This window comes from Biomphalaria glabrata, chromosome 16, assembly GCF_947242115.1.
Source record: "Biomphalaria glabrata chromosome 16, xgBioGlab47.1, whole genome shotgun sequence".
Taxonomy (NCBI): domain Eukaryota; kingdom Metazoa; phylum Mollusca; class Gastropoda; family Planorbidae; genus Biomphalaria; species Biomphalaria glabrata.
The window spans coordinates 31,876,362-31,904,092 of NC_074726.1; the positions used below are offsets into that span (position 1 = coordinate 31,876,362).

Sequence of the window (27,731 nt, forward strand, 5' to 3'; positions counted from 1 at the left end):
CTTCAGTAGTTTGGGAGGGCAACCTATTTTCCTTAGGAGTTTGAAAAGGCCACTTCTGCTGACCATATCAAAGGCTTTAGTAAGATCAACGAAAACGATGTAAACGGGTCTGTCTCTCTCTCTGAATTTCTCCTGAGGGAAATTTAATTATTATGTTATTATTAGAGCTAACGAAAGACATGACATTTGCTAAATTTTATTTATGTATGATTAGTTATTGCTTAATTACATTTTGGTTGTTTTTATTAAATCCTTATCACATTTAGAAAGTAATTTGTAGGTTTGATTCCTTATTTTAACTATTCACTTATAGTGTGAAATCAATTTCATTTGGCCAAGGTCAAGGTCCAGTGGCAGATAAAATGATCAAGAATGCAACCAAATTTGGTGAATGGGTTTTTGTACAGGTAAGGAACAGAAGCTAGCATTTTGTTTTTTTCTTAGACCTTTCCAATTGTCATTTTCAAAAAGTAAATAGGTAACTGTTATATTATAATCTCTCCTAGCCATTGACTAAACAGAAACCAATGTTTGTTATTTTTGTATAAACATAGATTTTTTTTTCCCAGATTTATAAATATATTAATAAAAAATTTGATTGTATTATTTTTAAAAGACTTAACATTTTTTGCTTTAAAAAGTTATTTAAACCAAAACATTTAGTTTAAATTTAACTGATAAAATTCTTTTCAGAATTGCCATTTAGCCGCTTCATGGATGAATGCCATGGAAGACATTATTAAAAATATCCAGGAGACCAGTTCACTTTTACACAGTAACTTTAGACTCTATCTGTCTTCAATGCCTGCCAAACATTTCCCTGTCAGTGTTCTTCAGAATAGTATCAAAGTCACTAATGAGCCACCTAAGGGCATTAGAGCCAATCTAAGAAGGGCATTCATAGATATGTCAACTTCATTTTTTGAAGACCACCGTAAGACTTTTTTGTTTTTTGTTAGAAAAATTGTTTAATAATTAACAATAAATTCCAACACTATGATAGTATTGAGAGATGATAATGTAGTCCTCTGTGTTAATAGTAATAATGTTATTTACACTATGTATTGTGTATGGATTATTATAGTGTTGGTTTAATCCTGTGCACTCCCAGGGGAGCATAGGGCCGCAGCCACACCTCTCCACTGAACTCGGTTCTGAGCAGCTTTCTTAATCTGCTGCCATGTCATTCCAGTACCCTCAGCTTCACTGATGACTGACCTCTTCCAGGTTTGCTTGGGTCTGCCCACTTTCCTCTTTCCTTGTGGGTTCCAGTCAAGTGCCTGCCTTGCAACATTGGTAGCTGGTTTTCACAGGGTGTGTCCTATCTAGCTCCATTTTCGTTTTGTGATGTCTTGGGCTATGGGCTTTTGTCTAGTTCTCGCCCACAAATCGATAGTAGTTATCTTTTCTGGCCACATAATTCCTAATATGCGGCGTAGGCATCTGTTAACAAAGGTCTGGAGCTTTTCCATATTTGTTATATTTGTTATTATAGTGTAGGTTGATTGATTTTTTAATTTAAAAATGACAAAAAAAAGACATTTTAAAGATTAGTAATAATAATGACTGACTTAACTTGTGTTATTGTTTCTATATAAATTTAAAAAATTTTTTATAACAGCTCTGGGAATGGACTGGAGGAAGATCATTTTTGGCATTTGTTTTTTTCATGCTGTTATTCTTGAGAGGAAAAAATTTGGACCATTAGGCTGGAATATTACAGTAAGAGTCATGTTAAGACTGTAGAACTGGGATATTACAGTTAGAGTGTAGAACCATAATATTACAGTAAGAGTTATGTTAAGAACTGGAATATTATCTATTAGTGTAAGGACCCATTCAATTTTTTTTGTTTTTTAGATACTATTAAAGCTATTACATAACAGACATAAACTCAAGTGTTAAAATGACCCATTAATCTAAAAAAAAAGTTTTGAACAGATAGGTCTTAATGTTCTTCTTGAATGTAGTAGTGAAGCAAGCTGTTTGTCTGAGATCAATGGGGAGTGAGTTCGAAACCTTTAGACAAGCACTGAAAAGGCCCACAAACTGTAACTTTTTAGTGAGAAACATGTCACATTGAGTCCATGGACTGCAGGGCTCTCTCTCTAACATATGGAGTGATCAGTTCACTAAAGTAAAAGGACATTCTTAGTTTTGTAGTCAATTCTTGCATTCAATGGAGTGTACACAAGAGAGCAGTAGCAGAATCACTTCTTGTTTTTCATAGGACCATTCATGCAGCATTGTTCTGAATTTGCTCTAGCTCAGCGGTTCTCAACCTTTTAAAGTCGGCGACCCCTTTTAGAATCTCCCACTCTAACGCGACCCCCCCTAACACACACAGCAATAGAAGAATAGAAAAAAAAAATATATATTTTCGATGGTCTTAGGCGACCCCTGGCAAATTGTCAATCGACCCCCAAGGGGGGTCGCGACCCACAGGTTGAGAACCCCTGCTCTAGCTGAATGATGTTGTTGTCCTGTATACCCCTGCTAGCACGGGATTGCAGTAGTCAAGGCAGGAGAGTATGAATATCACAGCTAACTTTTTTTTGTTGACTCAGTTGTCAAATATGGTCAGATCTGGCCTAATCTGCCCAGCTGCAGATAGAGATCTTTGCAGAGCTGACTTATGTGTGGGTCAGAAGAAAAGAGTTGAGGCAAAGAAAACTCATATTAGCTTCATTTAAAGAACTAAGCCACGAGCTAGCACTAGTGCTCAAAATACTTTTTCAGGCAACACTTAATCAGGGTTAGGTACCTAAGATTGCAAACTAAGTGGATAAAAGAAACCTGGCAGTTCATGATGAGTAGGGAATCTATACTCTCTACATTTGTCATGTAGTTTTCTTAATTGCTTTTGTCCTCTCTTTATTCATAGTAATATATATATATATATATAATCCGTCAGTCATGAAAATGAATGCTGTAGTAGTATAGTGCTTATTGCCATTACCACTACCAGCAAAGAAAACCTTACAATATGAACAATGAAAAGAAATAGAAAAGCAATCTCAGCCACATGTGTCATGAAGTTATTTAAAAAAATAAGTTATTTATGTTAAAAAATAGCTGGAAAAAAAAACCAGTGAGGCCCTAAAGAAAAAGCTTAAGAATTTTGGGGTAGAGAATAAGGGTTTCTTTTTTTTTCTTCTGTGTTTCTATTGCTATTATTAGAACTTAATGTTTGCTATTATTATTATTATTGTTTTTAATGTTTGCTATTATTAGAAATTGTTTTTTTTTTTTTCCAAAAGAATCAACTTGTTTATTAAGGCTTGTCCCATTAAATTAATTATGACATGAAGCTGATATAAAATAATAAATTGACGAGAGTTGGCCTTAATTAATGTTAATTAGGCATGTGGCATCTGACTGTGTTAAGATATTAACTTTCATTTAGTGCTGGATATTCAAAACTAAAAACTTTTCTCTAGGTTACTAGGAAAAAATTTTGTTAAACATTTATTATTGTCTAACAACCTTTTTTTTTTCGAGAAAATTCATCTAGCTGGTATATTGAAAATAATTTTTTTGACCTTTCCTTATAACAATTGTGAAAGACTATACCAGTATAGAGTCAGAAGTAATTGAAGCTGGATGATTACTTATATAATATTGTTATTAAATCTTATTTGGAAAAAAAGACTCCTGACAGACATTAATCAACTGGTAAAGGAAGTTATGTATTAGAAAAATGTATTCCCTGTGCTGTGTAGAAAAAAAAAAGAGAAAGAGATAAAGAGATAATCAATGTTTGAAAGTAATGAGAGGCTGTATTATGGGAGTAGCTACTGTGATATATGGTAGACTAGATTTGTTCAATTTAAAATAGAAAATGCAATTAGGGAAGAAAAATGTGTTTTTGTTCAGTACAGACCATCCTGGCAATGCAAGTTCTAAAATTGGTGGCTCATGAATATAAAAAAAAAAAAATGCTCAACACACACAAAAATATAACAAACACACATATAAATTATAAATATTTCTTTTATTTTTTAAAAAAGAAAATATTCAGCATCAAAACATGCAGCAATATGGACCTGTTAATTAAACAACTAATAAATCATAATGAACCTAACACAGTTAACAATAATGATATTGTTGTGTCTCTCTCCTTTGTTTCTTGATTGAAATCAAAACAGCTACCACCATTTGCGAGAATGTGGCAACTCAGATTCTAAATAGGGTGATACTTTATTGAGTCTAATGTATTACATGCCAAATAGTGTACTTTATTGAGTCTGATGTATTACATGCCAAATAGTGTACTTTATTGAGTCTGATGTATTACATGCCAAATAGTGTACTTTATTGAGTCTGATGTATTACATGCCAAATAGTGTACTTTATTGAGTCTGATGTATTACATGCCAAATAGTGTACTTTATTGAGTCTGATGTATTACATGCCAAATAGTGTACTTTATTGAGTCTGATGTATTACATGCCAAATAGTGTACTTTATTGAGTCTGATGTATTACATGCCAAATAGTGTACTTTATTAAGTCTGATGTATTACATGCCAAATAGTGTACTTTATTGAGTCTGATGTATTACATGCCAAATAGTGTACTTTATTAAGACTGATGTATTACATGCCAAATAGTGTACTTTATTAAGTCTGATGTATTACATGCCAAATAGTGTACTTTATTAAGTCTGATGTATTACATGCCAAATAGTGTACTTTATTGAGTCTGATGTATTACATGCCAAATAGTGTACTTTATTGAGTCTGATGTATTACATACCAAATAGTGTACTATTGGCAACACAAAATTTCTAATTGAATAACTGTTGTACTGTTCTGATCTTGTACTGGACTCCACTGTGCTAGACTGTCTTGACTCTGCAACTCTCTCTCTTTCTTTATATAGGGTTTCTGAATGTCACTAGTCCTCTCTGGATGATCATTTCTTCACTTTCCTAAAGTAATTCATTTCAAAATATTATCTTTTTAGAAAAAAAAATGTGTGTATACAGTTTTTCTTATAAATAAGTCGTATCTATTTTTATTTTAGTACGCTTTTAATGATAGTGATAGAGAGTGTGCATTGCTCAACATGGAAATGTTTTGTAAAGATGGTTACATCCCTTGGGAGACACTGATCTATATAACAAGAGAGGTAGAGTATTGTGTGTATTGTCATTTGCGCATGAGATATAAATATTTTAGTTTCTTTCTAAAACACTAAGCCAAAAATATTTATCTCTTGACTTTTCATGACTTTGTTATAAACGTGTAATTAAAAAGAAAAATTTTAAAGGAAATTATTGTAATAGTTTGAGACAACTTAATTAATAATTTTGTAATTGGAATTGACCAGACATGTATGCCCACTTCATGTGGAGCGAAAATGACAAAACAGTGCACATTATATCATATATTCTATATGGATTTTGCTCAGCAGCTAGACATGCAATATCAGGCTTTGAGACCAAGCTGGATTAAAGGAGTAACAGAAGTGGGCTAAATTGAGTCAAGAGAGAAAAGTATCATTTTGTCATCAGACCACAGATGGCTCACATTGAATTATTATCACATTTCTTAAAATGCAATTGTGCATTTTAACATTTTAAAATAAAATACCACCACAATTTTCAAACTACATACATCCATAAAAGACTTCATACATTAATCTATATTCGTTAATTTTCAAATTTTAGGTTAACATTTATGAATGATTATTTTTTTGTACAGTATAATACACAATTAGTTGAATGATTTAAAACTTCTTTTATCACCACAGATTACCTATGGTGGTCGAGTCACAGATGCCCAAGATCAAAGATGTCTAAGGACAATTTTAAAGTTTTTTTTCAGACCTGAAACCTTAAAACCAAAATATAAATACTCAGAATCAGGTAATTGTAATGTATATTCAATATAAAGTACATTATAAGGGAAGTCCTTTTAATTTATTTGTGGCAGATGTTGATGTTTATTAGCAGGTTTCAAACTAGAACTAAAATAAATTGAGTATGTTTCCTTTTTTTCTGTGATCTAACCTTTGAAAGTAGCATCTTCGTCTTCGTACAAGTATTACTTCAGTCAGTACACACACACATACACACATTGTCCTTAACACAGATCAACATATTTTGATGTAAAATACAAATATTCCAAATTGATTTCTCTCATCTGTAAGTTTGTATAATGTTCTACTAATAATTTGTAAAAGGATTTAACTAGGTTAAGGTGCTGGTATAGTTAATAGTTTATGGCACATCAACATTATTTAGATCTCTATTGATTGTAGAGAAGCTGCAGGTTTAGAAGCATTGACAACTGATCAAAAAAGTCTGTATTGCTATTAAGATGCATGTCATAGAGAGGCATGTAACATGCATTTTAAAATAGTTGCATGAAGTGATCAAAGCAAAATTCCTTTTCAAAAATATGCAAACAAAAAACATACATAAATTATAACCAGTTACAGAATTGAAGTATGAGCCTAATCAAAATTGATATAACAAATTAGATTAAATCCATTCTAATCTGACTTCAGAATCCTATGCAACTTGAGCAAAGATTTAACATAGTGAAAGTAGATTTGATTAAGACTGTTTTAGTCTGTCAGGGTGAGGAACATTTTAGCTCGTGATACATTGTTTATTTTACTATTCCTCTTATCAGCTGGCAAAAGGGTTAAAAAAAAACGACAAACTTGGATGGACACAGATCTCAAAAATAGCTCTAACAAATTTAACAGTTTAAGTATAACTTTGGGAAAAGAATAACTAGCTAATTGGCCGCACTTGAAACTTGTTTGACCATTATAATTTTTCAAAATATAAATTTCTTACAATTAAATTTTGTCTGGAGGTCAAAGAGTTCAATAAATACATGAACTTTTTCAAGAACATTTGACATCTTTGAAACTTGTATTACTTGTATTAATATCTAGATCCAGTATTCTAGTCTAGGCTACCCTTTTTTTTAATATTGCCATGTCTGCATCTGTATCATCTAATTAGAATTTTATATATTCTGACTAGATTTATACATGCCCTTAACCTTGATTTATTTCAGGTATGGGGGAGAGGGAATTGTTCTTTTGTTTAAAATGTATTATTCATTAGTAATTAAAAGCAAAGTAATTGCTTACCAAAAGTCATCAGCCTCATAAGAAATAATGTCTTTGAGAAAAAAAAGTTATGTTGTTTTGTATTAAATACAATGGGCCATGGAAGGTAATTGTTTAAATTTAATCTATTTTTGAAGGTATTTACTATCCACCTCTTGTCAAGACATTGGCTACTGTCAAGGCTTACATTGAATCTCTACCACTTATAGATGAGCCAGAAATCTTTGGGCTCCATGAGAATGCAAACATAGCCTTTCAGTTGAATGAAACCAATGCTTTACTTGGTAAGTCTGTGTTTGTTTTGGTAACAGTCGCAATTGACTGCTATATACACTTACACTGGTTTTGTTTTGAAATACTTTAGTTAAGAATATAAATCATTGTCATATAATAAATTGTCATATAATCTTTTTTACACTGCTTTATTATGGCTTACAACATTGTAGCCATCAGTGAGTCTTATGCTCTATGGACAGACTCCTTTGCCACTTTTCTCCCTAAAAAGATACAGGGTCATTTAGAACTTGCTTTTTGTTGATCTCAGGAGAACCACATTTGATAATGTTCAAGAAGAATGTTCAAACCAGTTCGAAACTCTCGCTTTATATATCTGTTTTGTTCACCTATTACCTTGAGCCTACTGTTTTGTTAGCAGCACTAATAAATCAATTGATTCTTCTTATTCAAATAAATCAACAAAAAAAGGGTGAGATGTTTGGAATTTAAGACAAAAATTTTTGTTCATGCAGAACTAAAGGAGTAAAACAAATTTTTATCTAGCTACAATACTTGATGTTCAACCGAGAATCGTAGCAGCTGATGGTGGGATGTCTAATGATGATATTACTTATGAACTTGCTGAGGCTGTCCTGGATCGATTGATTGACGAACTGGATATTGAAAGAGTGAATCCCAATATGTTTACAGTATGTACTAATATTATTAGTTCCAAGTAAAAATGGTAGTTTTTAATTCTTAGTACTTACTTTACTTAGAGTCCATCACCCCTATTGAAGTATGGGCCACCAGCAATGGATTTCAATATTCCTTTATCCTGGGCCATCCTTTTAATTCTTAGTACTTACTTTACTTACAGTCCATCACCCCTATTGAAGTATGGGCCACCAACAATGGATTTCCATATTCCTTTATCCTGGGCCATCCTTTTAATTCTTAGTACTTACTTTACTTACAGTCCATCACCCCTATTGAAGTATGGGCCACCAACAATGGATTTCCATATTCCTTTATCCTGGGCCATCCTTTTAATTCTTAGTACTTACTTTACTTACAGTCCATCACCCCTATTGAAGTATGGGCCACCAACAATGGATTTCCATATTCCTTTATCCTGGGCCATCCTTTTAATTCTTAGTACTTTCTTTACTTACAGCCCATCACCCCTATTGAAGTATGGGCCACCAGCAATGGATTTCCATATTCCCATTTATTGGGCCATCCTTTTAATTCTTAGTAGGCCTTTCTGTTTCTAATATTGTTAGTGATCCATAGTTCCATAGTTCCTAGTATTACATGATAGTCTTTTAGTTCTTGTGATGCTTTAGTGTCTAGCTTTATATAGTAGTGTCTTAGTTTTTATCATGCAATACCTAACATAATAGATTGTTCTCTTGGCATGCAATAATACCTAACAGTAGATTGCTCTCTTAGTATGCAATAATACCTAACAGTAGATTGCTCTCTTAGCATGCAATAATACCTAACATTATAGATTGCTCTCTTGGCATGCAATAATACCTAACAGTAGATTGCTCTCTTATCATGCAATACCTAACAGTAGATTGCTCTCTTAGCATGCAATAATACCTAACAGTAGATTGCTCTCTTAGCATACAATAATACCTAACAGTAGATTGCTCTCTAAGCATGCAATAATACCTAACAGTAGATTGCTCTCTTAGCATGCAATAATACCTAACATAATCGATTGCTCTCTTTGTTCTTAATATAAGTTCCAAGTCTAACATTTATTGTCATAGTTCTGAACTTTGCTTAGTTTCTAGATTGCTATTGTACGAGTGAGATTGTTTTGATGTAGCACTTCTGTACAACTTGTGGATATGAGTCTCTGGTATACTGGAATATTGACAATGACTAGACAAAAAAAAAGAAGCATCATTACTCAAAAAAAAAAAAGAAAAAAGAAACTAAGACCTTATTTACATTTGTAGAAATATGTGTTGCATGTGTTATCTGCCCTATATGGCTGCCTGGTCGTGCGGTTTGCACGCTGGACTGTCGTTCGGACTTATCGATGGTCCCGGGTTCAAACCCTGCCCGCTCCCATCCCCCGTCATCCAGCGGGAGGTTTGGACTAGGAAGTAATTATCTTCAACTCTGAAGGAACATCCGAAATAAGTAAAACATATATAAGGACAATTGTTAAAATGTACAAGTTTTAATAGACAAGCTAACCAGTAGAATCATAGCTCTGTTAAGCAAATCGTAGAAAAACCTGTAAAAAAAAAAGAAACCTGTAGCATGGCCATTATTTTGTATTAAGCAAGATTAATTTTTTAATATATATCTATAAGCTTTGTGATAGTTTACAAAAATAGTGTTCTTGAAAAAGCAGGAAAAAAAATATCCATGACTTTAAATACACAAACAAATTATATAGATTAACAATAAGATTATGATATACCAGTTGATTTCCCAGCTTGTTTTCAGTTATTTTAACTGCTTTAAAAAACATAAATACTATGACTCTAATGATACAGCCATGTAATAGCCAAATGACTTAACTGTATACAATTTAGCTCTTTGGATATGACTGTATTAAACATTGAAAAATTTTAAGTCATTGTTTTATTATTTACATCTTATGACATTTGAGTGAAACAAAATTGTTATAAGTCAGTCTTACATCTGGCTGAATGTGAAAACTACTACATTATTAAAAGCTTCTTATTTAAAGAAAAACAACATAATAGTGCATACAATATTTTTTAAAATATCAAAAACCATGTTGTTGTTTTTTTCAATAATATTAGATACGCTTAGTAGTAATTGACAAATTGATTGCATAATATTGTTTCTTTATTCACTAGCCTGACGCCAAAGGTCGCATAAACTCTTTAACCATAGTGTTGATGCAAGAAACTGAAAGATTCAATAAACTGCTTATAATAATCAAGGTACATGTTAATAAGATTTAAATATAGAATAATTAATGAGTATGTTTTATATTATTGTATACAAAGACCTTACTGTTATTATAAAAGGTTTTATGTAAACGAAATCTTAAGTCTAGATTTATTTAACGAATAGTTCACGAGGCGAATTAAGATTGCTTATGATATGATATTGACATAGAATAAGTTCCCCTTTCAACTTTGCAATATTTATGGCATATGATGTCAAAGTCATCTATTTTGCTGGCCAAGGTTAACAAGCAGGGTATCATGTGGCCAGCACAATGACCTACCGCCTTTACTTTCCCCAACTAAAGTCAGAATTTGGATTAGAATTAAATTAAAATTAGAATTTGGTGGACTCAGGGGCGTCCTAAAAATCACAAAGCCAAGCACTTAACCACTCAGCCACCGTGCCCTCAATATCTCATGTAGTGAAATCAAAAATTCTTAACTGGCCGTTTCTTGTAAAAGCAAGTTGGTAGCTCCATTCAATTTTCTAGGCTTTCAATGCATTCAACAACTTGAAAAAATTACTCTGGAATCCTCGATACACTATAATGAATCTCCACCCTGGGACAAAAGCCCTCTTCCTACTATAAGGGACCATATTGAAAACATAAAAAGAAAATCTGACTACAGATCAACAGAGCTCAAGGAAATAGTGAACTGTTTTCTACAAACCAATTATCCTAGCAATCAGTGGATCAGAGTTTACAGGGACGGCTCATCCCATAAAGCCACCACAAATGGAGGAGCTGGAATACTCATCGAATGGCCAGATGGAGGAAAACTAGAAAAATCCATTGCCACTGGAGAGCTCTCTGACAGTCACAGAGCAGAAAGGGGAGCACTAGCTGCTACCATGCTAGCAAATCATCCACACAGTTCCCCACACAGTCAGATTGTCTTTCTAACTGATGCGAAAACAACCCTCCAAAGCTTGCAAAACTCTGATTCCTCTTGTATTAAAAACCTCAGAACAGCACTTACAAAGCTCAACAACAACAGCAAAAAAACTGTTATTCAATGGATACCAGAATAGAAAATACCCAGCAATAACTGTTGGAATTCTCGTGATAATGGTGAAATGATAGTAAGTCAGAGCTTCATTTTAAGAGATAATTTGGTCAAGTTTTTTCAAATTTATTTTTACTCCTTTAGACATCATTAGAACAACTGAAAAAAGCCATCAAAGGTTTCGTAGTGATGAGTGAGGAATTGGAGAATGTATACAATGCTTTTTTAAATAACCATGTAAGTAATTTATTGTTTACATTTAGAATGAACGTAGATCTATCTGTTAAATTTTAGTTTTATTTTTCCCGAAAAACTTCACACATTTTATTGGAAGCTTCAACTTAACGTCAGCTTCTCTTATACAAATTTAGTTAAAAAAGAAGATAATAATTCCAACCTGAATTCATCCTGTTACCCACTGGCTCATGTGAAACCTTACCTTACCTTTACCTTTTACCTTTACCTATCCCTTAGTCTGTTGGACCGTTGGGGCACCAGGCAAGATTTGTCGACCGTCTTTCTCCATTCCTCCCTTTTTTTGTCTTGTTTAGAACCTCTCTCAATGGCAGGCCCGTCCATTCTTTAATGTTGTCCTCCCATCGCTTTTTCTGTCTGCCTCTTCTTCTTCTCCCTGGCACTGTTCCCTGAAGGAAGGTCTTTGCGAGTCCCGTAGATCTTGTAATGTGGCCAAAGGTTTTAAGCTTTCGTCTTTTTACAATAGTTAGCAGGTCGTCATGGGCTCCAATCGCTACAGTAACCCTGTCTCTGATTTCTTGGTTTGTGATGCGGTCTTTGAATGTGATGCCTAGGATCTTTCTGTAGCATCTCAATTCCATTGCTAGGATCCTCCTCTCAAGCTCTGCATTCAACGTCCACGACTCGCAAGCATATAAAAATGTGGCCATGACCAGAGAGCGCATCAGTCTGATTTTGGTGCCGAGGGCTAAGCCCTTATCTTTCCATATTATTTTAAGTTTTGAAAGGGCTGCTGTGGACTGTGCTTTTCGGGCCAATAGTTTGGGTTTTCTTCCCTCATCTGAGACAATAGCTCCGAGGTATTTGCAGCTTCAAATACCTCATGTGAAAAAGAGCTTAAAATTCTTTTTTAACTCATTGTTTTTCTTTTCCTTCCTTCCTTTTCATTCTCAAATTGTTCTTGGAAAGAAAGATTATTTATATTAATTTGTTCTAGCATATGGAATAAGAAATGTGTCTTTAGCCTTGTGTCTCTGAGTATTTATTATATTAGGTAATGTTATTGTACTTGCAAGCTACAATTTAGTGTTTTAGGTATTACTACTACCTGTAGTTTCTTTTCTAGTGTTTTGTCTTGGAATTCCTCTAAATGTTTAGTGATATCCTAAGGTGCTAATTTAGTTTAATGTAAGTATCCATTTGTGATATTCCTCATAGCTCTATATGACATCTTTTAGATTCTTTATCTATCACATGTTGAAGGATCCCCCAAATTAAGATGCAATTTTGCATAGTGGTTTAAGGTGAAATAGAATTTTGTTGTGATATTACTGTCTGATTTGCAAACATTTATGATAAACTATAGTCTTTTTTGTTTGATTTCTTTATTATGTCAATATGGGAATTCCAAGATACTGGTAGCTTTTCATTTATTTAGGTATTTTGAGTTTCTAGTCCTCACTCTTCATTCAATGTATCATAAGATTAAACATTCATCAAGTCAATATATATGAATTGTTGTAGTGGTGTTTCTTGTTTGACATAATTGATTAACTGTGTCAGGGGGCCAGGACAGATAAGGCAAGGCTTTAAAATACAGCCTGACACATGTATGGATCAACTTTCCATTCATTATGTTTTTTCTAACAAAATCATTGTTGTGTAAATTATATGACTTACTCAATTTCAATAGATTTTTAATTTGGTTAGGGTTATTTCTTTCTGTTTGTAAAGCACAAGTTTCTTGCTTTATAGCAAGCTTCTTGAATTATAGTCCAATTCCTTTTGTGGATCAGGGGGAGACAATGGGTTGCCTTCAGGCACTCAGCAAACACAAGTCTGGTCAAGTTTGGAATAAAACTCAGCCCCCCCCCCCCCCTCCTCTCGATGGGTTGCCACAGAATTCTTGTTACTCAGCCACACATCTCACATATTATAACAAAAAAGAAAAATAGAACTTCAAGGAAAATAAATTATTAGAACTTCAATGAAAATAAATTATGGAATATCTTAAATCCACTGTGCTTACTAATGGTTTAAACTAATCCAGAGTTTTTCAAATCACTAATGTGTTTTATGTAACAATAATAATCAAATAGTTTTAACGATATGTTTAGAAGCACTTTAGTATATTTGATACACATTTTGATACTCATTTTCAGGTCCCAGAATTATGGGCCAGAAACGCTTATCCTTCGTTAAAGTCTTTAGCATCTTGGGTTAAAGACCTGATAATGAGGTGTTGTTTTATTGACAATTGGATCAATAATGGACCTCCTAAGTCTTTTTGGTTGTCTGGCTTCTTCTTTCCACAAGGTTTGTAATTTTGTTGGGAAGTTGTAGATCTAAATGTCAGATACTTACAATATCTTTTCACAAAGTTTTATGTGTCCTATAAACGTCATGAAAATGTGTTTGAAAATAAATTACTGTCTTTTTGGAGTATTATTTTTAAGTTGTAACATAATATGATTGGGTATGACTTTATTGCCCTATATTAAAGGATGAGTTTTGATCTTCCCATTTATGATCACATTGATTTAAGGCAACTGCAGGTGATTGCTGTTAAAACTAAAGTGTCAAAACCATGTCAGGAACAAGTAAAATATAAAAAGTACTTTTAAAAAACTAATAGCATTACTTATTTTGAATCAATAATCTAATTAATTTTTAACAGAGCTAGACTAATAATAATAAACTTGTGCATTTGGAAATACTTTAATTAGTTGTTTTTGTTTATTGCCACTTTAATGCTAATAGCTTGCTCAGTGCACTATGGTCCAATAAGTTTCTGTTGGGGAAGGGGTTGAATCTGGGAGAAAGTTTTGGTGCTGCCCTTTCAAAACCAATTTTTTTTTTTTTAAACTAAGAAAGTTGCTTGATTCTGTATTTGAAATGGAGGTCTCAAGTATCTAGGATGGAAGGCTAATGTACTAGTCACTGAGCTGTTCAAGTACTGATAAAAAAATAGAAGGTTTTACAGTCTTAAAAAAAATGTGTCACCTTATTCTCTACACAAGGCTTATCTCACTTTGCTTAGTACATTTAGGACTAATAATGAGAAGGCATGTATTTGAGTCTCAAGGGGGAGTGAAGCATTTCACTCGGCTAGGCTGTCCTAGCTGTGACCTACATATTTTGCCACACCCAATGCAGACATAATTGTTGTAGACATTGCTGTGATCCGTTTAGGTTCTCTTTCAGTAGTCTACGTCTGTCCTCTGTAGATTTCCTTTAGATCTCAAATTATGTATCCTTCTGCCTTTGTAACAGACCTACTGCTGTCTTGTTCACAATAAGCCTGCTGTCTGGTAATTAACTGCCTGGTCGTGCGGTTTGCGCGCTGGACTGTCGTTCGGATTTATCGATGGTCGAGGGTTCAAATCCTGCCCGCTCCCATCCCCCGTCGTCCTGCGGGAGGTTTGGACTAGGAAGTAAACTATCTTCAACTCTGAAGGAACATCCGAAACATGTAAAACAAACATTTTAACTATTTGCTTAATTTTGTGATTGATTCATGTGTTGTCATCAACAATCAATAACTGTGCTCATTTTCAATTTGGTTTAAGAATGGGAAGTGGAAGAAAAAATGTGTAAAAGATTCCACTTGTACTTAGTTGGCAAGCATTTTTTTTTTAAACAGTAAAAAAAAAAAAATCAAAACTTATTGAAGACTATATCTTCTATTTATTTACAGGTTTCTTGACTGGAACTCTTCAAAATTTTGCTAGAAAGTACAACCAGCCTATTGATCATCTCTCATTCAAGTTCATTCTCCTGCCATATTCTAGAGAAGAAGCACTAGTTATGGAGCAGTTGCGTACAGTTAAAAAGGGCGAAACAATACCTATGGATCAAAATGTAAACTCTAAGTTAAAATCAAATTATTTCTCTAATAAATCAATATTTATTTTTAAAACAATGGTTAAATCAGTTTACGAAATCAAAATATAGAACTTCAAAATTAAAAACACTAACAAATGATCAGACTTGATATGGAAATTTAGGAAGTATAAAAAGAATTTCACTTGATTCAATGAAATTATTTCCCATTAATTAAAAAAAAAATTAGAGAAATTTATTTAAACTTTTGTTGTTTTCTCCTCCTCGTCCTCTGTCAGATCTCAATTTTATCATAACATAATGAGGAAACTAAATGCTTCCCAGGGGGTGTGGTGGTCAAATGGTTAAGGGCTTGGCATCCGAACCTGAGGGCCAGAGTTTGAATGTCAGTGAAGGCTGGGATCTTGAATTTCAGGATTTTTAGGGCGCCCCTGGGTACACCCAACTCTGGGGAAAGTAAAGGCCATTGGTTGTTGTGCTGGCCACATAACACCCTGCTCGTTAACCGTTGGCTTAGAAACAGATGACCTTAACATCGTCTGCCCGTGTAGAAAACATTGTCGGAAAGGGGGAAACTTTTACTTTACTTAAATGTTTCCCAAACATGTTTAATTTTTAAAAAAAAACAGCATAACTAGTAAACTTATATTCAATCCTATCTATTTTCAGTTGGATGTTCCTGATGATGGAGTGCTTGTACATGGACTCTATATGGATGGTTTTGCCTGGGACTGGGATCACATGACTGTTGGTGACCAATTGAAAGGCCAGATGCAGGCAAAGTAAGTATTGTATACAACTTTCATTCAGCTACATATCATCTAGCAAAATGAACCAATACTTAAATACTCTTAGATAGTACAACATGGGGCAAACTAATAGCCTGTAAAACCACACACTTACACACTTGACATGTATTGCAGTGTGTGTCTTGTAATGGATATAACAAACAAAATGTATTTTAATTAATATCTACTTTTTCATTGTATTCAATATTTAACTGTAACTCTTTCCTCCTTTCTACTGACTGAATAGAAGTCATCTGTCTTCTATTGACTGAATAGAAGCCATCTGTCTTCTACTGACTGAATACAAGCCATCTAACTTCTACTGACTGAATAGGAGCCATCTGTCTTTTACTGACTGAATAGAAGCCATCTAACTTCTACTGACTGAATAGAAGCCATCTGTCTTCTACTGACTGAATAGAAGTCAACTTTCTTCTACTGACTGAATAGAAGCCATCTCATCTAACTTCTACTGACTGAATAGAAGCCATCTAACTTTTACTGACTGAATAGAAGCCATCTGTCTTCTACTGACTGAATAGAAGCCATCTAACTTCTACTAACTGAATAGAAGCCATCTGTCTTCTACTGACTGAATAGAAGCCATCTAACTTCTACTGACTGAATAAAGCCATCTAACTTCTACTGACTGAATAAAGCCATCTGTCTTCTACTGACTGATTAGAAGCCATCTGTCTTCTACTGACTGAATTGAAGCCATCTGTCTTCTACTGACTGAATAGAAGCCATCTAACTTCTACTGACTGAATAGAAGCCATCTCATCTAACTTCTACTGACTGAATAGAAGCCATCTGTCTTCTACTGACTGAATAAAAGTCATCTGTTTTCTACTGACTGAAGTCATCTTACTTCTACTGACTGAATAGAAGCCATCTAACTTCTACTCACTGAATAGAAGCCATCTGTCTTCTATTAACTGAATAGAAGTCATCTTACTTCTACTGACTGAATAGAAGCCTTCTAACTTCTACTGACTGAATAGAAGCCATCTAACTTTTACTGACTGAATAGAAGCCATCTGTCTTCTACTGACTGAATAGAAGCCATCTGTCTTCTACTGACTGAATAGAAGCCATCTAACTTCTACTGACTGAATAGAAGCCATCTGTCTTCTACTGACTGAATAGAAGCCATCTAACTTCTACTGACTGAATACAAGCCATCTAACTTCTACTGACTGAATAGGAGCCATCTGTCTTTTACTGACTGAATAGAAGCCATCTAACTTCTACTGACTGAATAGAAGCCATCTGTCTTCTACTGACTGAATAGAAGTCAACTTACTTCTACTGACTGAATAGAAGCCATCTCATCTAACTTCTACTGACTGAATAGAAGCCATCTAACTTTTACTGACTGAATAGAAGCCATCTGTCTTCTACTGACTGAATAGAAGCCATCTAACTTCTACTAACTGAATAGAAGCCATCTGTCTTCTACTGACTGAATAGAAGCCATCTAACTTCTACTGACTGAATAAAGCCATCTAACTTCTACTGACTGAATAAAGCCATCTGTCTTCTACTGACTGATTAGAAGCCATCTGTCTTCTACTGACTGAATTGAAGCCATCTGTCTTCTACTGACTGAATAGAAGCCATCTAACTTCTACTGACTGAATAGAAGCCATCTCATCTAACTTCTACTGACTGAATAGAAGCCATCTGTCTTCTACTGACTGAATAAAAGTCATCTGTTTTCTACTGACTGAAGTCATCTTACTTCTACTGACTGAATAGAAGCCATCTAACTTCTACTCACTGAATAGAAGCCATCTGTCTTCTATTAACTGAATAGAAGTCATCTTACTTCTACTGACTGAATAGAAGCCTTCTAACTTCTACTGACTGAATAGAAGCCATCTAACTTTTACTGACTGAATAGAAGCCATCTGTCTTCTACTGACTGAATAGAAGCCATCTGTCTTCTACTGACTGAATAGAAGCCATCTAACTTCTACTGACTGAATAGAAGCCATCTGTCTTCTACTGACTGAATAGAAGCCATCTAACTTCTACTGACTGAATAAAGCCATCTAACTTCTACTGACTGAATAAAGCCATCTGTCTTCTACTGACTGATTAGAAGCCATCTGTCTTCTACTGACTGAATAGAAGCCATCTGTCTTCTACTGACTGAATAGAAGCCATCTAACTTCTACTGACTGAATAGAAGCCATCTCATCTAACTTCTACTGACTGAATAAAAGTCATCTGTTTTCTACTGACTGAAGTCATCTTACTTCTACTGACTGAATAGAAGCCATCTAACTTCTACTCACTGAATAGAAGCCATCTGTCTTCTATTAACTGAATAGAAGTCATCTTACTTCTACTGACTGAATAGAAGCCTTCTAACTTCTACTGACTGAATAGAAGCCATCTAACTTTTACTGACTGAATAGAAGCCATCTGTCTTCTACTGACTGAATAGAAGCCATCTAACTTCTACTAACTGAATAGAAGCCATCTGTCTTCTACTGACTGAATAGAAGCCATCTAACTTCTACTGACTGAATAAAGCCATCTAACTTCTACTGACTGAATAAAGCCATCTGTCTTCTACTGACTGATTAGAAGCCATCTGTCTTCTACTGACTGAATTGAAGCCATCTGTCTTCTACTGACTGAATAGAAGCCATCTAACTTCTACTGACTGAATAGAAGCCATCTCATCTAACTTCTACTGACTGAATAGAAGCCATCTGTCTTCTACTGACTGAATAAAAGTCATCTGTTTTCTACTGACTGAAGTCATCTTACTTCTACTGACTGAATAAAGCCATCTAACTTCTACTGACTGAATAAAGCCATCTAACTTTTACTGACTGAATAGAAGTCATCTGTCTTCTACTGACTGAAAAAAGCCATCTGTCTTCTACTGACATTAGAAGCCATCTGTCTTCTACTGACTGGTTAGAAGCCATCTGTCTTCTACTGACTGAATAGAATTTGTCTTGTGTTCTACTGACTGAAGTCTCAGTGCTTGTTGAAGTTCAAAAAGCAAGTTTGAAAACATGTTTCAACTATAAAAAAAATGACTGACAAAATGGAAGATCCAAAATAATGCAAACAAATATTGTTAGACTTAGAGAAAGTGATGACAGAAATGAAACCAAGAGTGTCCTAGTCTCATCACAATTTATGTGAACATGACTCTTATACACACTACAAAAAATTCAGCCTGAAGAAAAAAAAATAAAAATAACTCAACTACATAGGACAATGTAATTTAGAAATGCATTCCCTGGAAGATGAAAATCTGAACCAGCGACACAGACCCAAGTAGAATAGTTCTAAAAAATGTTGCTCAGATCTGTGCTTTCTTCATAAGACACTGGCCTCAAGCTAACCTTAATAAAAGTGTAAAAAGAACTATGCAGTTTGAAACATTTAGGACTATTTATGACCTCCATCAATTGACCATAATATAAAAAAAAAGAAACAACTTTCTGTTTTGATAGTCATATTGAGGGGAACAAATCAGAAAAAAAGAAATTACTGCTTTCATTATTTCTATACAAATTGAGTCATCTTTAATTCTTTGTTTCTAAATGATATCCAGTTTGCCTGTCATGCACATGGATCCTCGCCTAGACTATGAACCAGATTTATCTCTCTATCCAGCGCCACTCTACAAAACTGCTGCAAGAGCTGGCACACTTTCCACTACAGGTAACAAGTTAACAAATTTCTTTACAGCTGGGATCAATGTTTTCACAAAACACTTTCTATCTTTTGTTAACTCCTACCATAGCTTTCATGGGCATGTCTGGTTAAGTCTTGCTACAGCTCTCACAGGTTTATTTTCTCCAAGACCTAACTTGTTTATTTTAAGATCTAGCTCTCACTTGTTTCTTCTTTGTACATCTCTCACTGATTTACTCTGTATATAGATATACAACATTTTTTCCTGTTCATAACAAGATTGGTTAAATATCAAGATAGATTTTTGTGTTCAATCGTTTCTGTAGCTAGTACAATTAGTCTTTCTGTAGCTAGTACAATTAGTCTTTCTGTAGCTAGTACAATTAGTCTTTCTGTAGCTAGTACAATTAGTCTTTCTGTAGCTAGTACAATTAGTCTTTCTGTAGCTAGTACAATTAGTCTTTCTGTAGCTTATAAATTAGTCTTTCTGTAGCTAGTACAATTAGTCTCTCTGTAGCTAGTACAATTAGTCTCTCTGTAGCTAGTACAATTAGTCTCTCTGTAGCTAGTATAATTAGTCTTTCTGTAGCTAGTACAATTAGTCTTTCTGTAGCTAGTACAATTAGTCTCTCTGTAGCTAGTACTATTAGTCTCTCTGTAGCTAGTACAATTAGTCTTTCTGTAGCTAGTACAATTAGTCTTTCTGTAGCTAGTACAATTAGTCTTTCTGTAGCTAGTACAATTAGTCTTTCTGTAGCTAGTACAATTAGTCTTTCTGTAGCTAGTACAATTAGTCTCTCTGTAGCTAGTACAATTAGTCTCTCTGTAGCTAGTACAATTAGTCTCTCTGTAGCTAGTACAATTAGTCTTTCTGTAGCTAGTACAATTAGTCTTTCTGTAGCTAGTACAATTAGTCTTTCTGTAGCTAGTACAATTAGTCTTTCTGTAGCTAGTACAATTAGTCTTTCTGTAGCTAGTACAATTAGTCTTTCTGTAGCTAGTACAATTAGTCTTTCTGTAGCTAGTACAATTAGTCTTTCTGTAGCTAGTACAATTAGTCTTTCTGTAGCTAGTACAATTAGTCTCTCTGTAGCTAGTACAATTAGTCTCTCTGTAGCTAGTACAATTAGTCTTTCTGTAGCTAGTACAATTAGTCTTTCTGTAGCTAGTACAATTAGTCTTTCTGTAGCTAGTACAATTAGTCTTTCTGTAGCTAGTACAATTAGTCTTTCTGTAGCTAGTACAATTAGTCTTTCTGTAGCTAGTACAATTAGTCTTTCTGTAGCTAGTACAATTAGTCTTTCTGTAGCTAGTACTATTAGTCTTTCTGTAGCTAGTACTATTAGTCTTTCTGTAGCTAGTACAATTAGTCTCTCTGTAGCTAGTACAATTAGTCTCTCTGTAGCTAGTACAATTAGTCTTTCTGTAGCTAGTACAATTAGTCTTTCTGTAGCAAGTACAATTAGTCTTTCTGTAGCTAGTACAATTAGTCTTTCTGTAGCTAGTACAATTAGTCTTTCTGTAGCTAGTACAATTAGTCTCTCTGTAGCTAGTACAATTAGTCTCTCTGTAGCTAGTACAATTAGTCTCTCTGTAGCTAGTACAATTAGTCTTTCTGTAGCTAGTACAATTAGTCTTTCTGTAGCTAGTACAATTAGTCTTTCTGTAGCTAGTACAATTAGTCTTTCTGTAGCTAGTACAATTAGTCTTTCTGTAGCTAGTACAATTAGTCTTTCTGTAGCTAGTACAATTAGTCTTTCTGTAGCTAGTACAATTAGTCTCTCTGTAGCTAGTACAATTAGTCTCTCTGTAGCTAGTACAATTAGACTCTCTGTAGCTAGTACAATTAGTCTCTCTGTAGCTAGTACAATTAGTCTTTCTGTAGCTAGTACAATTAGTCTTTCTGTAGCTAGTACAATTAGTCTTTCTGTAGCTAGTACAATTAGTCTTTCTGTAGCTAGTACAATTAGTCTTTCTGTAGCTAGTACAATTAGTCTTTCTGTAGCTAGTACTATTAGTCTTTCTGTAGCTAGTACAATTAGTCTTTCTGTAGCTAGTACAGTTAGTCTTTCTGTAGCTAGTACAATTAGTCTTTCTGTAGCTAGTACAATTAGTCTTTCTGTAGCTAGTACAATTAGTCTTTCTGTAGCTAGTACAATTAGTCTTTCTGTAGCTAGTACAATTAGTCTTTCTGTAGCTAGTACAATTAGTCTTTCTGTGAATATGAAGAGGATTCCTGAATGTCTCAATCATTTCTGTGTTGAGAACATCCTCATTTGCACAGCTATTCATTCAAAAATTCTTTTAGGAAATTGACTAAAGTCATGCCTACTACATACCCAGCCCAGCAGAGTTTGGAATTTTTTTTTTTAAGTATGGACACTGTTTATTTGAGATCTATAGGATCTTACTATTACATGTGAAATTTTTCTTAGGAGGCACAGATCAAAAAAGAGTTCAGCTATTGAATGTGTCAAGACTATAGAGACCATGGCTTATAAAAGTGAGGGAAGAACTGTGGACTTTCAGCTTTGTTGATGCTGAGTCCTCGCCTTGGCCCTCCTTGTTCTTGAAGTCTACCAAATGCTGCACTAGCATGTGTAACACAAAGTTTGTTTAATCATCTATATTAGCATATATTGTTACAGTGCTCCCCAACTGGACACATTATTGCATGCTGACTCTTTGTTTTATACATTTTGGATGTTCCTTTAGAAATGGAGATTGTTACCCCTTAGCTCATTCCTCCTGCATGACGGCCAGCTGGCAGGCTTTGAACTCAGGACTAGGTTGATGACAATCCAAAGTGCATACTGCTCAACCTGTCCATCAATGACCTGACATCAGGCAGTTTATGGTCATAGTATTTCTGGTTCCATGCCTACTGTGTTTGTGAAGCCAAAATGTGTACAGGCATAAGATCTGCTTCATTTGAGGCATTCAGGGTGCAAGCATCAGTCCATAGCAAATCTCTAATGCAGAAATATTTTAGTCTTCAGTCTCTGTGTGTTAAATAGACCTGCATCAGAGAGATATAAGATGTCATAGTATTACTATAAGGCTTCTAGCCGTGTTGTTTGTGTTTCAGGAACTCTCAGATTTATTCATTGGTTTCATCAAATCAATAATGGTGTTTGCATTTTGGCTGTGCTAGTCACAGTATATAGAGTGCATGTGATCTTTCTAGTGGTTTTCCAGTGTAAAGATTGTATTTGAGGTATTTGATAAGTTCCTGTTTGCTTTCTGTTGTTTTTTTTAGCTTTAGTACATCCATTGGTTTAACATGATTGGTTTCCTGAAGCTGTCCATTTTCTTTACAGCTTAGTTTTAATATATGTCCAGATCTCAGCTCAGTACATAGTTTTTGTGATTGCCTGACAATAGTTAGGTATAGATCTATTTGATGCCACTGTTTGGGATACATTCAAGGGAACTGAAAAAGTGTATATGTTATGATTATAAAGTAAAGTAAAGTTCATCTTTCAGACCTTGTGGTCTATAGGGCAGATAATGTAAAGGTCATCTGTTTCTGTGGCCTATGGGTGTCATGTGGCCAGCACAACAACCAACCGCGTTTACTTTTCCCCAACTAATGTCAGGTACCCATTAGAGCTGGGTGGACTCAGAGGCACCAGAAGATCCCAAAAAATTAAAATCTGTCTTCACCAGGTTTCGAACCCTGGACCCCAGTCATCCACCGTGCCTCCTATGTTATGATTATGAGCTGAGTGTATTTCTAATAGCAATATGCCATTACTTCTATACAATGGCCGATGACATGTTTGCCCAGAAAATGACTTCAGGTTGTCCAATCAGATTATGTATTTCAATACTGGTATAGTAGGCTTATCTGGTTTCTTTGTTTGTTTAAGTTTAAGTTTGATTAGAAGCTTTCTTTGATGTAGTATGGATTGGACCAACTGTACTTTATAGAAAGCTAGACATGTTTCCTATTCTTTCCTATATGTTGACTGAAACAAGAGATGTACTATTTTGAGAAATGATGTTAACAAAATGCTAAAAATAAGAAACTTAAAAAAAAAAATCAACCATTTAGTAGTAGAAATTACTGAATTTAAAATTATGATCAGGCTTCAGTGCCTGCTTTGAGCATTTATTTTTTAATTGGTGCTTTTAATGTCTATTTTTTTATGTTCTTATTTCATCATAATTAATTTTATTTTACACTTTTTTTTTCTGATTTTAAATAATAAGCATAAAGTTATATTTATATATTATAATAGAAGGCTAAAATAGGCAATAATTTATTAGGGTTAATGATGAAATGTGTTCACATTGACATTTCTAAGATTACCTTTGACCATTCAATAGATTGGTTTTTAATATTAAGTAGATTTAAAAAGTGTTTTATTTGTGTAAGATTGCAGCATACAAAACAGATTGGCTGACATCTAGGGGTGTTTTTGTGTTTTAGAATATTGTTATTATTGATTCTTTTGGGGTAATTGTGTGTGCAATCAGCTGACACTGATAGCACAGGCCAGAACTAGGTAAGTGGTCTACTGTGATGAGGGATGACACTTCAGGAATGATCTGTATTCTGAATACTACATATGCAATTGATGATGATAGTCTTATGATCATCAATCACTTTCTAGAACAGGGGTCCCAAACTCATTTCAGCATGTGGGCCACAGTGGAAAGTAACAACCATTCAGCGGGCCGCACCACAAAAAGAGAATGTTTTTTCATTAAATTTTACGAACACTACTGTCACTGCAGTTAAATGCTAAAATAAAGTTTTTATAATTATTAATTACATTTAGTGTAGTTTATTACTTGCACAGGCAGTTTAGTTTGCTGAAATAAGTTGACGTTGACTCTGTCACTAATTAAAAAGCAGAAACTGTAGTTCCTCCCCCCCCCCCCCCCCAAAAAAAAAAAAACCAAAAAAAAAACCTACTGCAGATGGCTCGTCACTCATGTTTCTGTCCACTCAGCTGAGAGCGTTTGGCAGAGACCAGACCAACGACGTTAGGCCTGAAGTCGCGTGTAGTGGCAAGCCGCAAGGTTGCTCTCAGATGCTTATCAGTCTGTCTTGATCGTAATGCTGTTTTGTTAATCTTCATTCTGGAAAAAACTGTTCGCAAACGTACGTACTCCCAAACATCGCTAGAATTCTAGCAGCTGCGCAGAATAAGTTTGGAAACTTCTCTCTGGGATGAAACTGGTAAAAAATGGAACACCAACATCAGCGTATTTTTGCTTCAGAACAGTGTCACACTGCAGGTCCAGTAGTTCCATCTGGACTTTCTCTGGTACGTTTTTCATTTCAACTGCGAACGGAGTGGCAAGAAGGAAAAACTGTGGTTCGAGAGCAGTGAATTGATGAAAGCGGTGTTCAAAATCTTCCAGTAGTCTGAAGAGGATGTCTACGTAGTCTTTCAGGCGCTGTGGTTCAACCGTAATGCTCTGTAGAAAAGACAAATGAGCCAGTTTTCCATCTGCCAGAAGAGTGGCCCACAAAGTCAGCTTGTATCTGAATGATTTGATGTGGTCAAACATCATGATAATCAGATGCTTTGTGCCCTGTAGTTGTGAATTGAGTGCATTGAGATGTTGCGTGATGTCAGTAAGAAAAGCAAGATCTGACAAAAACATTGGGGCACTGAGGTGTGTCTCCGTCTTTCATTGCCATGAACAATGCTATTTCCCGTCTCAGTTCAAAAAATCACTTTTCCACGACTCAACCATCTGACCGTATGATAAAGCAACTCTCCGTATTCCGTTTCTAAATCAGCTAGCAATGACACAAACTGTCTGTGGTTGAGACCCCGTGCACGTATGAAGTTCACCGTCTTCACGACAACATTCATCACGTTCTTCATTTGTAGACTTTTGCCACAGAGTGCTTCTTGGTGCAGAATGCAGTGTATGGCTGCTAAAAGTCCGGCCAAGCTGAGCTGATACCGTTTCTCTACCATTAATCCAACAACAATAACCTTCTCTGAAACAATAACCTTCTCTGAACACATTGCTGGTGCACCATCCGTAGCCCACACCTGTCAATACAAGCTTCCAGTTCTTGAAACACGTCTCGTCCAGTCGTCGTTCCTTTCATTACTAGTAAGTCCAATAGCGCTTCAACAATGTTCAAGTTTTCGTCGACCCCACGAATAAATACAGCACAGTATGCGGTGTCTGTTACACCAGTAGACTCGTACAGTGCAATGGAATATGCTACAAAGTCTTTTGCAGCGGCAATCAGTTGCAGTTGAACATTTGTCGCTGACTCGGTGATCCTGCTTGCAACTGTGTTCGCAGACAAACTTATGCCTTCGAAGAGTTTCTTTTTCTCGGGGCAGATAATTTCACACGCCTGTAGCATACACTCTTTTACAATCTGGCTTTCAGTGAATGGTCGTGATGCATTTGCTATCATCTCGCTAACAACAAAGCTTGTCTTCACAGAATCTTCGCTTGCAGTGGGCGGACACTTCATTTACTGATTTGTGCAGTTGTAAATCATTTCACGGCTTATATGTGGTCATTGTAAATTTTATCTAATTTTTTTTTAATTCGCGGACCTGGCCGCGGGCCACACAAAATTGTTTCGCGGGCCACATGGCCACCTGTTTGAGACCCCTGTTCTAGAAGGTCTTTGAGAACCCTATATTAAGAACAAAGGTGTCAATCTAGATGATTCATGATTGAGTGTCTCACGATTCATTGTGAAGGCAATAGGAAACAGTTAAATCCAGGATGAGGTGGAAAGGCCTGTATAGTTTGGTACAGCTGTCGTTATAATATTATATATCCTTTTTTTTTTTTTGTCATTCCTTTGGAATTAGCAGCTGCCAGGTGAGGGGCTTCTTTGTGGATGACAAGATCTCCTAACCAAGACCATAGCTTCAGGCTTTGATTTAATAACCCTATAGATGTAGTTTTATAATAATAGGCAGTAACATTCTTTATGCAATGATGTTAGGAGCCTCTGCCCTGGTCTATTATATTCACATTTTAGAGATAATTAAAAAATAAAAGTTTTTTTTAGCTGCTGCACCCTAGGTGTATAGTATGATCTATAAATATTTGAACTCCACTGTTTTAACTTTGCTTTCCTTGTTTCTTTGGCAGGACATTCTACTAACTTTGTTGTAACTGTCCACCTTCCTTCAAGCAACACACAAGATTACTGGATAGCCAAAGGTGCAGCACTCTTATGTCAAATTTCTGATTAATTTTGCTTACAGATAAGTTGTAAAGCATTTAACAATAAAAACAATGTCCATTTCAAATGGTTCTCTAGTTATTATTTTGTGTTTGTTCTCCTCTTTGTTTGTTTGTTTGTAGGCTCACACAATGTTAGATATGTTAGTGAGCAACTTTCTTCTCTGATCACTATCTAGAACATCTTGTGTTCATATCACTAAAATAAAGTCTTTAACTACTTTAAGATAATTATATTTTTTACCACTATAAAAATGAAGTAAAAAATACTTTATAAAAATTTCTATTTAGTCATAATAAAATACAATTTTTATACATTGAGCTTCTCTTGACACATGAATGAAAATAATATGAGACTTGTATCTATACAGTTGAAATTATATGATCCAGGCATTCAAATCCACTCTCATTCAGTCAGAATCACATTGCATAGTTAAGCAATAAATTATTCTCAAGGTCCGCAAAGTTGTAATTGTTGGAAGTGGTAATGGATATAAGCAATCCACTACCTATATCTGCTTCCTAATGGCATACATCTCAAATAGCCTTTGACAACCAGTCTAATTCATGTGTGGCTCATATATTTTGAGTCCGGTGGAAGTTGGTTTGGTTCTTAGTGGGGTATCATACCATGCCCTCAACTGTAGAAAATCAACTGTGCAAGAATTATGGGTGTGATACTAAATGTATAGCGCAATGAGTACTGGTCATTTAAAGTATAAATATTTATTGTACTAGGGTCATTTAAAGTATTGTTACGATCTTCTCTACCAGGC

General features: G+C 34.8%; 1 pseudogene; it reads left to right on the top strand.

Moving 5' to 3' along the window:
• Window positions 1-27,023, top strand: part of LOC129923275 (dynein axonemal heavy chain 6-like) — a 93,778-nt pseudogene extending 66,755 nt beyond the window's left edge.
• Window positions 27,024-27,731: the final 708 nt, after the last annotated feature.